General features: G+C 44.3%; 2 protein-coding genes across 5 annotated transcripts in view; one reads left to right on the top strand and one right to left on the bottom strand.

The window, feature by feature from the left end:
* Dock1 (dedicator of cytokinesis 1) overlaps positions 1-13316 on the bottom strand; it is a 477546-nt gene that overhangs the window by 221534 nt on the left and 242696 nt on the right. The gene's annotated exons all lie outside the window — the stretch shown is intronic.
* Insyn2a (inhibitory synaptic factor 2A) overlaps positions 216-13316 on the top strand; it is a 57863-nt gene continuing 44762 nt past the window's right edge. For 2 of the 3 annotated variants that reach the window (XM_074078056.1, XM_074078058.1), the window contains exon 1: positions 216-343. The gene's annotated coding sequence lies outside the window, so the exon portion shown is untranslated. Of the gene's footprint in view, positions 344-1386; positions 1568-13316 lie in introns of those variants that run through there. The other variant, XM_074078057.1, reaches the window with a different exon arrangement.

Consider the following 13316-nt stretch of genomic DNA (forward strand, 5'->3'; position numbering starts at 1 on the left):
GTGGCTGGCTCCGCCGCGCCGCGAGCAAGCGAGCGCGCGGGCGTCCCCGGTGCCGGCCTCCCCGCTGCCTCCCCGCGCGCGTCGCTGAGCTGAGCCAGAGGGACGCGAGCTGCGGCGAGGGGGCCGGCCGGGCTGGGCCGGCCGTAGTGGAGAGGGGCAGGCGGCGGGCGCGCAGCCGGCCAATTCCCCGGAGCTGCGCCTTCCTCCGCGCGAGCCCGACGAGCCCTGCCACGGATGCCCTGCCCGGAGTGCTCCGTGTCGCGCCAGGCTTGCCAAGGTCCGCGGCGAGACATGCCCGAGCCAGGCGCTGCACCGACCTCGACTTATCTGTAAGCAGCGGAAGGTAAGCGCAGCCCCGCGTGCCCTCCTCCCGCGCCCCGGCGCCCGCTGCACTTGGCCGCCGGCAGAGCATCGCCGGGACGGGCGCCGACCCCATCTCGGGCGCACGCACTCGCCCGCAAACCGGCTTAGCCAGGGGCCGGGACGCGCCTGTGCAGCCAGGCACAGACCCGGCGGGGGTGGGGCGGGGGTCGAGGTTATGCAACTGCATCTGGTGCGACCGGGTAGCTGAGGGGCTTCCGGCAACTTTGGCGACAGCCAGGGAGGAGCGGGGTTGAGATGTCTGTTCTAGACAAACGCCACAGCCTCGTGAGCGCCCGACGCCCCTAGCCAAGCAGAACTGGGGGATCCGTGGGCGGCCGTCTCTCCAGAACGTTTTGAGGCTTTTAAGTATTTTCCAAACTAAGGCGAACTGGCAAGTACAGTAAGGCTGATTAACTTCGGGGCGGGGGGAGGGGGGAATAAGTCCGAGCGGAGGGGCCCTGATGCTTGATGAGGAAAGGCGCGGAGCAAACGCGAGTGAAGGCAGATGCCCACGTGAAATGCCTGTCTCCTCCGCCTGCTAGGGTTGGCATCTTCCTGGGGCTGCGGGCTGGGGTCGGTACCCGCAGGCTTCTGGAACCTAGCATCCCACGTCTGACCCGCACAAGCCTGGGAAACCAACCAATGCTGCAGACCTAGCAAGCAAGCAAGGGCTGGAGGGAGGAGGGAGCCCCTGGGCCAACCCTGGGCCAAGCAGCTTCTAGAGCCCAAAGTCAAGAGCAAGAGTCTGCGTCTTGCTGGTTCATGCTCAGGGTTCCAGGCTGTTGTCTCTAGTGCTCAGATAAAAGCCTCTCCTGGTGACCTCAACAGTCTAGTTACTACCCAAAAATATGCCACAGGGAGATGGAGCCAGTGATAAAGGGATGCCAGGAGTGGGGGAGGAGAGATGCCCCTGGAGTAAATAAGGGAGAAAATGGGTGCATTTTGCTCATCTGCAGACCAAGGCTCTAGTCCTTTCCTCTTTCCTGCTGCAGGTCTGTGCAGGGGGTCTGGACGCCCTCTTGGGCCCCTGAACCAGATGCAGCAGTGAAGCAGTTTAATTTGACCTTGTCCGTTTGGGCGCTGAAATTCTGCCGAAGCATCCCGAGGTGAAACTGGCAAGAGTGGCAAGGAACTTTGGGCAAGCCCTGTCTTAGATAAAGTGATCATTTCAGAACACTACAGCAAAGGCTAGCAGAGAGTCGAGGTTAGTGGCTTGGAGATTTTCTCCTGGACAAGGATTTGCTGGGTGGGGGGGCGGGGGTGTTACCTTTCCATATCCCACTGGAGGACTGTCAAGGTTACTGCACTGGGGACTTAATTTTTAAATGCCACCCAAATCACAAGACCTGGGTCATTCCAAATGAGTAGTGCATATATGGAAATGACATAACCTTACTGAGTTTATACTACAGATTGAGCAGAAAGTAACCATTTCACTATGCAGCAGGAGAAAGTGTTGGATTTTACTCTGCACACTGTGCTATTTCTTACATTCATATCCTGTTGAATGTTACTTTTCAAAGTTCCTGTTTATCTTTGCAATTTTTTTGCAAGAATGATTAGGAAATGCGCACAGGCAACTCAAAGGAAATATGGAAGTCCTGCCATCTGCGTGCCTCTCCAGATATGAATAATTTACCATCCATGTTTACTACTTACATTAGATAGCACTGCTCCACACGATGGGTTTTATCAGCAGCGCATTTGGAGGGGAAGTCTAGCACAGTTATCACTAATTGCATGATTTTGCATAAATTATGTTAGCTACAGTGAGTTTTGCTTTCTTCAGTTCACTAAATTCATCATTTCCTTAAAAAGATAACATGATTCACTTTGATTTCTTTAGCTAATGGAAAGACCTCTACTTAAAGACAGGGTGCCCTTGAAAAGCAAAGTATGCCTTTAAACTTACTACAGTTGCATGACTTTCTATTTTATTATTGTGATTAATTCTGAGCTTTTACGTAAATCAGGCCCATTATCCTATTGAGAAACAGAACTACTGGTGAAGAAATAGGATAATGAGGCAAATGCTGGAAAGCTCATGTTTGCTCAAAGAGCTTTCAAAAAGCTAGATAAAAAGCTGGATAACCCGTGACTCAATTTACATTGGGGGAGTTTCTGTTTGGTCATATTGGTTTTCCCCCATGGCAGGAGAGTAAATTCTTAGTCTTTTTTTTTTCCTCTAAAGGGAAAACCATTTAAATATATAATAAATAAATAAATAAAAGATTTGTACATGAAAGGCATTTGTCTGTAAGGATGATTCCTGCACAGTAGAATAAGCAGAAAATAAAAATGATTGTCAGATATAATAGTCAATCTGAGCAGAGTGGCTGGACACACTCATTCCCACAGCTCGATTTTGTATTCTCTTGTTTGCTCCAGCACATGGTTGTCTCCCTTAGAGAAATGGCGACTGAACTCTCTTGTATGAGAAGCAGAATACTTATGTTGGGGCCAGGCTACTTCAGAGAGAGTAACGTTCAGACATGATTGCAGCCACATCACAAAGCAGCAGTTTTGGGAACAGGCCTCTGTACAGAAGCACAGTGACAGAATCACTGGAGAAGTTTATTCTGAAAACTCTGGACCAGCCCCCCAGGCATCTGAGCAGATGCATGACAGGGAGGCTGCTTAACAGGTCATTTGGTTAACCACACCAATTATACATCACCAAGGCGAACCACAGTCATTCAAAGGGTGGAAGTCCTAAGGACGCCCTGGATAAAACTCACGTCACTATTTTAAAAAGCTCCTTCATCAATGTGAAGGCCGTGTTCCTTACCCACCCAAATTCACTGAGACCTCTATTCCCCACCCCGAAATTAGCTGACACAATTTATGAAGCCGATCTGTTTAGTCTGCTCACATATTTGATTTAATATTTCACATTATGGAGTGGCTTCAATATTTTAAAACAAAATTTAATATGATGGATATTACATGAAAGTACATGCATTTCCATTAAATTCCCATACAATTATAAGGATAAATCTTTATCCAAACTTGAATTGGTTTTACATAAATATAGTGAAACTCCAGGGCTTTAAATCAGTTTATTTAAACACACGTTTATTATAGACATCATGGACAGGATACAGATTTGGTATGAGCTGCAAGGGCTTGGGCAGATTTCACATAAAAAAGTTGTTTGGACAATGTCTTGTGCTAAGCACCAAGCAAAACAAGGTGCAGGTTTGACCCTTTGGACTAAGTATGAGAATGACTTTGTTTCAGTCCTGAAAGCACTAAGGTATGTCCACGCCACCAAGAATCTTCTCAGGTTAAGACATCTCCTATCCTGATAGTGTCCTTCAGAGACACCTCTAATCTAAGTCATCAGGATACTCAGTGTGAACTTCAGTCATAATTACTTCAGACTTTATGCAAGGCGTGAGTACGTTGAAGGATTTGGAGGTGTACAAAGATAGTATCAAGTTACAAAACCCCTATCTACATAAAACATTCTGACCCGATAGCTCTGTGTCTTTCTGCTGAGTATATACCTCAGTTCTAACTGGAACTGAGGGAAAAATGAACTTGAATATAGAAAAGCAAGTATTAGGGGGAAAAGATATTGTCTTTACTCTATAAACCTTTTGGAGTAATACCATATTTCACAGAGATTTGGAAAAAAGCTCTGCTCAAAGCCATTGTCTGTGAATATTGCTTTTTTAGCGTACAGAACCAATCATTCGAAGTGCTGTACATCCATAGACATCCCTGCTTGCCGCCTCATCCACAAGAGGCCAAAGAGACTCATCCTTTTACTTATGTGCACACTCACATATGGTACACTATTTTAGCCAATAGAGCAAAAGGAAAAAAACTTTACAAAGATCTTAACAGCATGTTAAAATGCTGGTTGAAGTTTATACTGCAGTTAATATAGAAAATTCCATTTCATTCCTTAATAACCTAGCCTTGGGCATAAAATGAAAGGCAGTGTGCTTCAGCATATAGGGGCATGAGAAGAGGTGATGGAATGCTGAAGGTATTACAAGCAGCTCTGCAAATAAAAGTTGCTTTCTCTCCCCAGAGAGAAGGGGAAACACGGCAGGTGGATGGTATGGGGCCTCTTGTCAGCGCTCTGATGAGAAACCCCACAGAGGTACAATATCCATTGTCAACCTTAATGAGATTGAAGTTTCTGTGTTTCCAGGCCATTCTACTGGTGATGTGGGTCCCTATACCCTTGTTCTCTGAGATGTATCCTATACTGCTCAACTATCCGTAAACATTTCCTACAAATTCTTAGTGATTAGATTCCAGGAACCCCATATTATCTGCATTTGACTTCATCCAGTCTGCTTATTTCTGTAATAAGTAATATTAGCATCCTTGAACCTCTAAAATCTGGGCTTTTTAAATTGGGGCAGACATCGGGAAGGTGAATAGATGTACACTGACTCTGCTCTTGTGTTTCATGAGAGTTGCACTGAGCAGAGGCAGCCAGACTAAGGCAGTGTACAAGGTGTCGAGACTAAGTAAGAAGTCCTCAAGAAGCTAAGGTTCAGGAGGGGGAGAGGAGGTGACAAGCACCTGAAGACTCACAGGAGGGGGAGACAGGAAAGGAGGTCCTCAAAGGTGAGGATGGCTGCTTTGAGCGTGAAGGTTGAGATGGGGGCTCCTGTGCCCAGCACACAGCCATCTTGGGGCTTATCAAATGTTTTAGTGCTCACAACAGAAGCGCTGCATGGTACAAGTGAGAAGTGACCTATGTCAAAGGTTTGGGCATAGACCTCAGAGGGTAGACACAGTCTGAAGCTGGTTTGAGCAGGAACCAGCAGGACAGGAAGGCCTCTGACCACTGAATGTTTTGAACAAGTACAGATATTAACTGAAGGCTAAGTGTTGCTACCCAGAGATAAACCAGAGAAAAGGAATTGGAGCCCAGCTGAGAATTCACTAGTACCAAAGGTAACTGGGGGTGGGTACAAGGGGACAACTATGAGAGAAATGTCCTGCTGGCAAATCCTCGTAACATGGCAACTAGTGAAGAAGGGATTGCCGAGGCCAATATGGGGGTGAGTGATTCCGATGGAAAGTGAAGTGGGGAGTCGGCAGGGAGAAAGACTCGGTGATTATTAGAAATTTGAGTATGAGTTTTCAACTGGAAATATTATTTGGAAAAAATAAGGTTTTCATCATTTCTTACTTTCAAGAACTTCTGTGAGGAAAGCTTTCAAAGAAAATAATATGGACCAAGGGATTTAACACAAAGAACTCCTTAAAGAACACAGCATAGTACTATCTTAGTAACAGGTGCTTAATAAATATTTAATGAAGCTATTAACAGTAAACCTAGCCAGTAATTTTGCTAGAAATTCAGGGAATCCTGACTGGGAAATAACAGTTCTCTGCCATTTCAAATTGTAATTTTTTTGTAGTAGTTGAAACTAAAAAGAAATATCATGAGAAGCTGGTAAAAGGGAAGACTGCTTTCAGAGAGAAACAGTCAGTCCTGATATCTTGGCCATGTAGTGTTTAGAAAAGACAGAAATACCTAAGGGTTGGGTTGCCACTGGTCAGGGATTTCCTTTGGTGAAAATTCACTTGGATAGAAGTTGACTTTTTAAAGAAAGAATGTCTTTGAGTTTAGTGACCTAGTATTTGAATAAAAGAAATAAACCAGGAGAAATGAGAAAACTTTACGTGCTGCAGTAAGTTGGATTAACGTTCTTATAACCAAAGTGCTGACATTCTGAGTTGAAAGAAAATTTCAATAGAGCCTGCCTAAAAACTTGGAGAGTTCATCAAGCCATCTGGAGATACCTAACTGGAGGCCTCTCAGCCTTGACCTCACAGCTCAATTTGCCAGTGAACTATCAATGTCAATGGATGCCAGACCCATTCATTTTCCACTTCTTTTAAAAATAATCAACGCAAGAGTGTACATGTTTATGACCCCCCCTTTTCCTGGTTAGTGCACAGCACAAATGAATAGACTTCACAGTTGATCATAAACTTGAGTCTCCTCTAGCATGGATCATGTGGCCATGATTCCCTGCCAAAGAGACTTCTCAGTGTGTGCTTACATAGTTTGAAACTAAAGCAGTGCTGAAAACAGTTTCTCACTTTCAAGTCATGGTTTTCATTTCACTTCTCAAGCCATTTAAGAGCACCATGATAAGTACTGCTCTCAATCATTTATTCTGTGTTTATTTTAATGGTGCTTGTTAGCTAGATGGTGTCACTGAAATAGTTTGCATCCTCATTTAATTTGTTTTGTTCTTGCTATTTATGTTTGTCTACATATGTAATATCAACTCTTGTCCAAGTGTATCTCTAACTTATTTACTGTGTTTAATAGATTTGCTAACGTGGCAAAGATACCCATGGCGAGGCTGAGTGATGGAATGTAGCATATGGATAGAACACAGGACTCATGAAACTGTGACCTAGTCTTACTCAGCAGGGTTGACACCCCTACTTCATGGGGCTCAGATGTTAAGTGAGTGACAGCAAATGCTCAGTAACCTCAATTCCTATCAATTCGCAGTCCATATTGAGTCAAGGAAAGTGACCACTGGCATGACCAGCCTTAAAGGAAAAATTGAGGACAATAACACAATTCTTAATCAGCCATTTAAATAGAAACCTTCTGGTGGAAGTCCTCAAGCTGGCTTCTCTCAAGTGAAGTATCCAGTATTCACATGCATAACATGTTTCTGTGTATCAGCTTTGTCATATCCACTTCACCACAGGGCCTCATACCAAGAGCTCATGGTATCTGAACTCCTGGGTCCTCTGTACATCTCAGAGAGGAGCACCAAGAGTACAGGGCTCCCAGCCAGACTGTCCTTGCATATACTCCCAGCTCTGCCAGTAACTCTCTGCAAGATGTGGACATGTGACCTAAATATCCATGCCTTAGTTTCCCCATCTGTATTAAAAATGGTAATTCTCATTTAGAGGGTGCATGAAGATTGAAATATCTGAACATATACAAAGTGCAGAATGGTACCTAACCTGAAGTGAGCACTGTAAATGTTGCCTCTTACTACCACTCTTCCTGTGCCAGGCTACTTGATAAAGATTCTGAAAGGGCCAGAACTCCAAATCAAGCAGTTGATCCCTCAAATACAGTTCTTAAGGACTGCAGCCAGGAATTTCCAGGTCACGGAAGTGCCTAGAATATGAGAATGATAACAATATGACCTTCAGCACCCCTCACCAGTTGATAAATCCAAAAGTAAGGCATTCACTAAAAAAGACTAACAAAGTACTAAAACCGATCTCAGACCTGGAGCCATGGTTAAGAGGAGCGGGCCCTGCCTGCTGAATTCCTAGAAAGGTATAGAATTCTACATGTTTTACATTCCCGAACCAGAAACATTAAAAAATAAAAATACCACAGAGTTGTGAAATGTGCCTTATTCCTGCTGTGGCCTGCCCTGGAGTTTGCTTGGATTCTGCTGTTTGATACTCAAGTCACTGTGACCATGCTAACGACTGCTCACTTGTTTCCTCTATGATGGGAATCACTGAACTAGCTCCATTCTAGAAAAATATGGAGGAGCCAGCACTCCCTGCTTTCCCAGGACATTCATTCATTCATTCATTCATCCCTTCATTCAATAACTACTCAGGGTACCTTCTATGTGCTCCATGTTGCTTTAAGGTTCAGGGACGCAGCTTCCTTATCTCCCCCCTTCTTCCCCACCCCCCTTCCCAGATTACCTTCCTGATCCACAAGAGTGGCATACAGAGAGCCAGGCTGCAATGGAGCCCTTGCAGAAAATGCATGTTTTCCTCCTGGGGGAAGACAGTCGCTCTCAGGGCTTTCCTCTCGCACAAGGCCGACACTTCTTGCATTTTACACACACACACACACACACACACACACACACACACACAGAAATACAAATGTGCAGGGTTCTACTTCCTCAACACTGTGCCTTTCTCCAAAGCTTCAAGAAGGCCAGAGCATAGAAGGGCCAACTGAGGACTGGGGAAAGATTTATGTTTCCCTTTAAAAGGTGTTTTTAGGATTCTGAAGTCTATAGAAGGTTATTTCATAGATCATAAGTACTGCTTACTTGATACAAAGCTAACTTCTGTTCACAAACTACACAGTCTTATTCTGTTATTCTTACTCATTTTCATAATCCTTGGGAAATAATAAGGTACCTGGAACGAGATGCTGGGAAGACTGAAAGGCAGAGGTAAACACAACACTCTTTGCTAAACTTATACCTGAGCTCATAGCCTCAGCTCCCAGAACAGGACTTGGTTGTGTTTTGTCCCAGGACAAAATGTCAAGTCCATTCTGGACAGGAGGAGAAAGGGTTGCAGCAACGCTCATCAAGCAGCAAAAAGCTGACAGTGGTGGCTCAAGGCCGTTCTCTCTCTGTGCCTCCCTCGAGTGCTTGGCACACAGAATGCACGATGGTTATCTGCTCTGTCATTTTGTGCAGTCCCCCTTCCCTTGTCTGATTCTCTGTGTGCCTGTCTGCCCAACTGTGCATTTCTCCAGATGAACTGTCCCCTACTGGTACTCTCTGTTTCCTCATTTTCCCTTCGTCTCCATATTTCATCTCAATGGGCAACAGTTGTGGGGAACTGTATTTCTAAGTACTGATTTAACTCAGTATAACTTCACATTCACAGTGTAGAAAATGAAAGTTATTTCATCAGAACCTCTGAGCCCCTCTGCAGTGCCCAGGTGTGCTCTGGACCCTATAATGTGCTCCACCTTGAAGGTCAATGATTCCTCTTCCAGAGCTTCTTACAAGGCAGAGACTAGAAAAGATATGCTCTAAAATTTTTATGTTATTCCAGGCTGTTGGGATATTGATTTAAATTCTTAATATATTTTGCCACAACCACACTCTGGTTCTCTAGAAAAAAGTTGGATAATAGAAGAAGAAATCCTAGCAAGTCACAGTTTTTACAACAGATATATAGTAAAGCCTCCAATATACTTCATGATTAAATGTAAAACAGGACCATGGAGAATCTACTCATTTTTGTGCATGTGTGTGTCATCGCTTTTGCTTCCATCCACACACAAAAAATCTGTACAACAACTAAACTCTAGATAATAGTGCCTAGATTAAAAAGCTCAAAAATCTCTGGATATGGTTTTACTTAAAACTAATGAAACCCTGTCCCTTTTTTCTTTTTCCTACCCAAGTTTCAGAATACAGATATGTTCTCAAGTAATGTAGAAAGGATCCGTGGAAACCAGTAATACTAAGCCTTCTTACAGTCTTAACAGTAAGGATGCGCCAATGTATAACATTATATTCTTAAGTCAGTCACCAGGCATTGAAGGATGGCTGGGCACAGGACAGAAGGGACAATTAAGAGGGACCTTGTCCACAAATACTCATATTTGTATTTAGGAGACAGAAGTGACACACAGCAAAATGACATCTCCTGTAGTCCTGCTCATATGTTCATCCAGGTATAGCTGTGCTCATTACCCAGAACCACTCTCAGCACCTCCTTCCTCATAACTCCATGAATGTCCTGAGCTCAGTGTACTGGAGTCATCCATCAAGCTTGTTGCTCCCCTGCTGGTTGACACACTCCTGAGGACTATGTATTGCTTTCTTCTGTGTGCCCTGCATCCAATAGGGTTCCTGGGTCACCCTAGATATGCAGGTAATATTCATTGAGTACACAAAGGTAACACAAGAGGACAGGAGAGGTAGAGAAAGACCAGATCTAAACCATCAAATAGAGACTATTTTTAGGAAACAGGCCTAAAAAAGGAGCCAAAGGAACAAAGTAGGGGTGACCATAATGTGTTCTAGAGACAGCAAAGGGAATGTTTTAACTTCAGCAGTTGGGGGATTTTTGAATAGTGATGAGAAGTTGAGAAATAAATCTTCCTTTTTGGAAGTGCTCCCAACTGGCCTCCCATGTGAATCTGCAGAGAGGAAAGGCATGTGCTCTTGGAGCCCAGACAGACAGACAGGATGAAGAAATGGAGGGTGGAGGGAAGGAGAAGTATGATGGCCAAGATCAGGATGGGAGTGGTATGAACAGAAGAAATCAATTTGAGGTTGATTTTTCACACACACACACACACACACACACACACACACACACATCAATGGGAGATGGTGATGATTGGTTATGGTGCATTAAACTGGGGAAAAAAATCTAGCTGAGGTATTAGTAGCACCCATGGGAGCATCCTTCAGCTGGAAGTGTTGGAAGGCTCCACACTGTTCTAACACAGCTCTCTTGAACCACCTGCAAGCCAGGTTCAGCACTGCCTTTAACACTGGCAGCCTTTTGCACAAACTTTAACTGAAGTAAGTGCAGTAGTGATGCTTCTGGGTTGGCTATGGACCTCTGCCAGGCCTCCAGCCATTACTTTGTGTCTGACCAGCTCCAGGGAAGCTCCATGAAGTCCTCCGGGCTATTTCAGCAATGTCCCAAGTCACTGCTAAGGTTTTCATGTACAAGAAGACAAAAACTTCATAACATCAAAGTGGAACTTTGTGAGAGAATAATGTGGCTTTATGGTTTTAAAAACAGCTAATTTTTATTATGCACCAAGAAGGTGGAGATTGACAATAGCTGTTGGTCAAGGAAAGAATAAAAGGACCCAACTGATCTGGTGGAATAGAAAATAACACAAGGACTAATGACAGGTGTAATTTACTATGAGGAATGAATTTGGGTTCACCATCTAAAAAGTATACTATATATATTTTTTTTTTCTCGTCCCCACTCCCAAAATGTTTTTCATCCTTAACATTAAAAATGCAAACCTGCAATGAATAACTCTTCTGCTCCACATACTCCTTCATTTCCATATCTCAAGCAATTGTTTACATTCCCTCGGCCGAGCCTAAGCCTTGTCTAGACTGACAACACCTACATTCAGGTCATGAGCTATTTCTGAGGTTCCCTTCATTGTCCATCAGCTACAGTGCACCGTGGGTCAATCTTAATTCATGTCCTCTCATTCCACTCCAGATTAAACTCTCTGTACATCATTTGCAGACCTTGAAACAGAAGAAAGCTTTGAGACTTCAAAGCAAGACAGTCTTTCCACACTAGACCACAGCCAACAAAATGTCTGAGGGTCTGGAAAAGCATAAACACTAACTCTACAGCCCGTAGGCTCCTAGGGCAAAGTATACATATAAATAGAAGCCGATTCTAAGAAGTGCTCCTGGCTGTCTTTCATCTTGGCTCAACTGCCTCTGCAGTGAACCCAGAACTACACAAAATCTTCTCCAGACCAAGAGAAAAATGGGAGGTCAGGGGATGTGGGTGGAAGAGTCTTTTTGAGGATAAGAGATGGGCAAGACTTGCATGGCCTTGCAAGGAAGATTGTATCTACAATTCAATGCCCTAATTTTAGTTTCAGATATATCATGAGTGGAAACATGCCGTTTAGTAAATGAGTGTGTGTGTGTGAGTGTACAGTTGGCTTCAGCATAACTAATAAGGCAAAGGAGTCCCCAAGACCATTCCAGAATGTATCTGCCTATTCTCATGGGAGTGAGGGGCACATGAAGTGTAAGAAACAGAGGCCACATTTCTTTCGCTCATGTGTCCTACCAACTCTTACCAACTTCAGCCCCACACGATCCAGCTGATTATTGCTTAGTTACATGGAACCACCAAGGGAACGGGGTAAGGAGGACCCTTGCTACAATAATCTTATGTACCCATGAGCCGCACACAGAACCACAACCTTCTCAAATTCTCTGTAACAATCATGATCACGGGGGAGGAGGGAGGAGCAGGGAGATCAATACCCTTTATTAATCTTACCATTTGGTGAAGTTTTTGGAACCTCATTTACTGAACTCTATTTGGTCATTGTTAAGTTAGCAAAGCTGACTTGCAAATAAGGGTAATTTCTTACATCTCTGTAATGCCTCATTTGGAGGGGCAGATTTTCCAGTTGATTTTTGCCAAGATCATAAAAGTTTGCTAATTCATCTCTACTCATTTAGATTCCGTTTGGACAGCAGATGAGCAAAGGTTAACGCCAATATGAGCTAGAACTCAAATAACTAAGTAAATAGTAAAACACAAATGAAGGCGAAAGTCTGGGCCCTTGAAGAGGGCCATTTTCTGGCTCTTCTAAAACCTCCACACCAAACCCAAAGCATCCACCCTCATATGAAACCCATGAATCACTCCCTTCCCTCCCACTCAGGCACAGCCAGCAAGCGCCTCCGTGGCAACAATGGTTTACGTTACGTGGCTGTCGTAACTAATCCTAGGCTTTTTCTTGGTGAAATGTGTGTTCTAAATCTACAGATAACAATGAAACGGCAGTACCTAAGGTGGTTTTTCTTCTGCCTGCCTCAGAACCTTCCTTTAAGCCTCAGGAGTGCCAGTTCGTTTCCTGACTTCAGACTGGACAGTCATCAGCCCTTAATAACGGAGGTATGCCTGCAATATCCACCCATCAAGAGAACAGGCACGCATTCCCAGTGTCCTCTGCTAGGCCTCAGCACTGCACCTGGAGTGATCCCTCCTCTCTGCTCCACTGCAGAAGGGCATCTGAATCCATTTAGTTACCTACTTCCAGTCCTCTTAATCAGTGACCTCTGAAGAGGACAAATGTCTGGAAAATTATCATTTCACTGTATTAAAGGAAATTAAACTGGATAATGGATCTAAGTAAAACACAGTCCAGAATCTACAGCAGGGAGTTTTGCCCCAAGGAAAGAAGACTTCTAGTTCTGAAGAGTTCACTGGTATCTATAATAAGACATATCTTGGGTCTTAACTCTCTCATAGTGCACAGGAGTTCACTGAGTGAGTGGGATTCTGTCTAACTCCTGTCCCCACTGGGACACTGTGTGCCAAAGAATGGCATATCCATTGTCACCAATCGCTACTCTGAGAGCCTAATGCTCAGGCATTCCCGCAGCATATGGAATAAAATGCTGACCCAATTAATCTTGAATTCCAGCCAGCATGTTTGACTCCAAGGTATCTCAACAGTGGGAGAGCCACTA

The sequence above is a fragment of the Castor canadensis genome, chromosome 7 (assembly GCF_047511655.1).
Source record: "Castor canadensis chromosome 7, mCasCan1.hap1v2, whole genome shotgun sequence".
Taxonomy (NCBI): domain Eukaryota; kingdom Metazoa; phylum Chordata; class Mammalia; order Rodentia; family Castoridae; genus Castor; species Castor canadensis.